Source organism: Palaemon carinicauda, chromosome 1, assembly GCF_036898095.1.
Source record: "Palaemon carinicauda isolate YSFRI2023 chromosome 1, ASM3689809v2, whole genome shotgun sequence".
Classification (NCBI taxonomy): Eukaryota; Metazoa; Arthropoda; class Malacostraca; order Decapoda; family Palaemonidae; genus Palaemon; species Palaemon carinicauda.
In genome coordinates, this window is record NC_090725.1 from 246,881,739 (window position 1) to 246,886,738 (window position 5,000).

At 30.0% G+C, this 5,000-nt stretch overlaps 1 protein-coding gene across 3 annotated transcripts in view; it reads left to right on the top strand.

Moving 5' to 3' along the window:
* The window catches only part of pasha (partner of drosha), a 738,765-nt gene that overhangs the window by 321,110 nt on the left and 412,655 nt on the right, over nt 1-5,000 (top strand). For all 3 annotated transcript variants that reach the window (XM_068388798.1, XM_068388811.1, XM_068388805.1), the window contains one exon: nt 2,182-2,218. The gene's annotated coding sequence lies outside the window, so the exon portion shown is untranslated. The remainder of the gene's footprint in view (nt 1-2,181; nt 2,219-5,000) is intronic.

Consider the following 5,000-nt stretch of genomic DNA (forward strand, 5'->3'; position numbering starts at 1 on the left):
TACGAAGTGCCTGATTGTTTCAACTGCATTTCTCCATTCGCCAAGTGCTACCATAATAAGCGCCATTCCCAGGTGTTTCGTCGCTGATTACACAACTGGCATATGATTTTGCCTTTCCATTCGGATTAAGGGATTATTGACAAGAGCGAATGCTATAGTTCTCCTTTCAAATTACTGCATCAACAACATTGAAGCTATTTTGATATTTGCAATTGTAATGTCTTGGTGTAATTTGATGTTATTTTATGTAATAGCCATATTTGATAGTCAAATAAATATAGAGTTACTTTATGAAATATGATTCCTCTACGGATAAAATATATCATCTTAATAATCACTGACTCAATTATTTAGAATGTAAAGGAGGTTGTGATACCTAATTTCACCATCACCTTTAAAGCTTTACAAATTTCAATTGTTCTAATATATTTTTAGTCTTAATCGGTCCTTATGTCATTTTTACATTCTTGTTTCCACAAGTTTTCTTTTTTTTTCTCTCTGAAGGTGATTCAAAACTTATTAATTTGGTGGTACTGAAATTTTTATGTTCAACTGTTAATTGTTGGGAGGGTTCAAGGTTGCTTATTAGTCTAATCCAAGAAGTCGAACATGCTTTGCAATAATCCGGTGAAGTGAAAATATGCTTTTATAACAATACTAGACAAATGAAATAGGTGGTATACTGACAAAATTGCAATGAAGTGTGGTATTGAGGAAAATTGGACGGAGTTATAAGGTATTTTATAGTGTAAAGTCAGATAGTGATGATAAAGTGTGCAGGTAAAATTAAGGAAATTTAAGAGTACATGATATATTAGAAAAAATAGTAAACCGACTACTAAATATTTTATGGAAAACGGAAAAACAAACCAGATTGAAATATTTGAATCGCAATTGTTTCCCTGAAAGGCAGCGGTTTCATTGAAAAAAAAAAGTCTCTTGCCACATTCTTTATTCAACTATAGAATCGAAAGAAAAACCTCCTAATCAGGTCACTTCGGCAACACTATCCATTTTTATATACATACTGGAAAAGTCAACACCCTTCGCAAATATATTTTTTTGCCGTTCTCATATTTTAATTAATACTGCCCAGATTTTTTCTATTTTTTTCTCATAAGCAGCTTTGATATCTTTAGCTAACATTCTGGTTATGTAATAGTAATACTTCTTTTAATTTTTTTTTTAATTTTCCCCTTTCATTACGGAAGTAATATTAACAGTGTCAGATATAGAAAGGAAATGCTGTTTATTTTTGTTTGGGTCTTTTCCTTTGTTTTTAAGCTTCATTACTCCATTGAATATCTAAAAAGTATTACTTTGGCTTCAGTAGGTATATATATATATATATATATATATATATATATATATATATATATATATATACATATATATATATATATATATATATATGTATGTATATATATATATATATATATATATATATATATATATATATATAAATCTTAAATCACTCGTGTCATCAGTTATAAAATAACTTTTTTTTTTCATTAAAGTGTTTCTCCATTTATTCGACTTTAGCTGACAACTGCTTCAACCAGTACCTATTGACTTTCGTCAGAACACACTACAAAGAAATCATTATTCTTATATAATGGTAGTGCATTTATAAAATCGAAAATTAGGAGAAATCTAATAACATTGCAAACACACATATTCACACACACACACACATATATATATATATATGTGTGTATATATATATATATATATATATATATATATATATATATATATATATATGTATATATATGTGTGTGTGTGTATATTATATATAATATATATATTATATATATTTTATATATACTATATATATATATATATATATATATATATATATATATTATATATATATATATATAAACACACATGAGGCTAGGTTTGGTTTGAGCTATAAGTGTGTGTGTGTGTGTTTATTACAGTTAATAACAGAAATGAATTAAACGAACTGTGAGCAGTAGATAATGTAGAATAAACGTTATTGCTCTTCACTTTATTCATAAAACACACGTGACTTCATATATAAATTAAATTGATGTAAGTTTAATACCTGAGAAAATAAACTGTTTCATGGAGTTTTCCTAAAATAACCAAATATGAACATGAGATATTTCATTTAATCGAGAGTAATTTCTTTATATTTGTCTTCTTTTTTAACAGAATATCGACAGCATGCTGTTTTGGACGAGGCAATTGAGTGAGTACATCTTGACATAAACTTTATTTTTTATTTATTTCGGTGTTATCTGTTCGTTCTTGGAGTAGTGGCTGCATGTTAAGATTTCGTGAAATTTGTAATGGCAACCTCCAACATGTTCCCGGTTTCATTTCCGGCTCATATTTTGATTGAATTTTACTGACACAAACTTATGAAGTAAAATTGACTTGGGCGGTTGGTAGGGCGCATAGGTCTACTTGTTAGTTATCAGTAGCCATTCTCGGAAGAACTTGAGGGTTGATCATTCCTGTGTATAATTTGTCTCATGTTTCCTGTCCTTGGCTTTTTATATGGGTATCACTATTTTGTACTATTTTTATAATGCCACTCACAGCCTTTTTTCACTCTTGTATCTGGTCGTAATATAACTGTTTAAGGCATGTTAATTCTTCATTAACTGATTTGGTAGCATTAATCTGGTAATTTCTCATACATTTTAACCATATTTAAAATATTAATAGTTGTTGACCTCGAAACATTTGTATGCTTCAGCTGGAGTACGAATGTATCCCTGTTGTTCATTTGGTGATAACTCCTTAATGCTCTCATCCGATCAAAGCATTCTCCGCTTTTATTAACAAGGTTCTAAGTCTTTTGTTTGAACGGTTGGGATACTAACATCCTTCATGCTATCAAAATAAATCAAACTAATTTTTTCGCGCTGTTTTTAATTAGTTAAAAGAAAGGCAAAAGAGTTAATTTTTTTATGTTGCAGTGACAGAAGTGAAGCCTGTTGTTTCCTTACTCTCGGTTTTGGAATATTCAGAAGACTACTGGAATTATTTTTTCTAATTTTTAGTAGTAAATTTGGTGCTCATATTTACATATGTAGCCTTAACTATACCAATTTAAGGGATAATTCAGAGCTCTTACCATGTGTAATGCCATGTACTTGACTGCTTTTTTCATGAGTGTAACTTTTTAGCCAAATATATAAATAGTTATAAAAAATAAAAAATAATGAATAAAAATCAACTGGAATTATATAGAAACTTCATTATATATATATATATATATATATATATATATATATATATATATATATATAATATATATATATATATATATATATATATATATACACACACACATATATATATATATATATATATATATATATATGATTCATACACACACACACACACACACACACATATATATATATATATATATATATATATATATATATATATATATATATATATGATTCATTTTCACACATTCATGCGTAAAGTATAAGTATGACTGAACGTATGATTTACTCTCCTTTTTCCATCAGTATTCGATTTTAGTAAATTGACTCCGAACGTAATTAGTTCTGTAAAGACCCTGAGGAATAAAAAAAAATGGAAGAAAACGTGGCGTAAATCATTTTCTCGACTTCATTAATGACGGACAAATTGATTTCCAAAAATTCTGAGTTTTTCCACCCGAGAATTTGTCTTTGTTCTTCTTCCTTTGTTTTTACTTTATATTTTTTCGTATATTCTAATTTTTGGGAATTCAGGTGAAAATCATTTTTATTGGTTATTGTTATTGTTATTATTTTATTAGTGTTTATTTTTACTACCACGGTCGCAGAGACTGATCTTTTAAATCATTAGTACACCCAAATTTCTAATGGCAACTTAAGAGCCATCTTGTTTTGAAGTATTTATAGCCTAAGAGGGAAGATAAGGAGACGAGACAATCATGAAATCACTTGTTATTACCGGTTTCTGGAAATCAATGGTTTTAGTGAACTTATCTCTTTAGATTATGTGAACCATATTATTATTATTATTATTATTATTATTATTATTACTACTTGGTAATTACGACCCTAGTTGGAAAAGCAGGATGCTATAAGCCCAGGGTCTCCAACAGGGAGAATAGACCATTGAGGAAAGGAAACAATGAAAAATAAAATATTTCAAGGAGTGACAACAATAAAATAAATATCTCCTATATAAACTATAAAAACTTTAACAAAAAAAGAGGAAGAGAAATTAGATAGAATAGTGTGCCCGAGTATACCCTCAAGCAAGAGAACTCTAACCCAAGACAGTGGAAGACCAGGGTACAGAAGCTATGGCATTACCCAAGACTAGAGAACAATGGTTTGATTTTGGGGTGTCCTTCTCCCAGAAGAGCTTCTTACCGTAGCTAAAGAGTCTTCTACCCTTACCGAGAGGAAAGTGGTCACAGAACAATTACAGTGCAGTAGTTAACCTCTTGGGTGAAGAAGAATTGTTTGGTAATCTCAATGTTGTCAGGTATATGAGGACAAAGGAGAATATGTAAAAAATAGGCCAGACTATTCGGTCGGTGTGTGTGTAGGCAAAGGGAAAAGGAACCGTAACCTGAGAGAAGGATCCAATGTATTACTTTCTGGCCAGTCAAAAGACACCATAACTCTCTAGCGGTAGTATCTCATCGAGTGGCTGGTAAATCATCCATACAGAAAATACTGAAGTAGAAAGAGAATTTAGTTTTCTACCCAGTGTGAAAGATCGGATTGATAGCTTCTCGTTTTTAGCGAATTTACAATCAATATTCGTGGTATTGCGAAGGTAATACACATGAAAATGCGAGGACTTATAGTATGCTTGTCTCAAATAAAGGAAAAATACGCGAACTTGAGGGTTTGTATGTATGGTTGTAAAAAAAAAATATGAATTATAATAAAGAAGCTGATATTATTGGTCTTTTTGAGGTCAAAGGGAAAGGGCATCGTGTGCAAAACGGGGAATGACAAGTGATAGAAGGCTAGCTAGGTGTG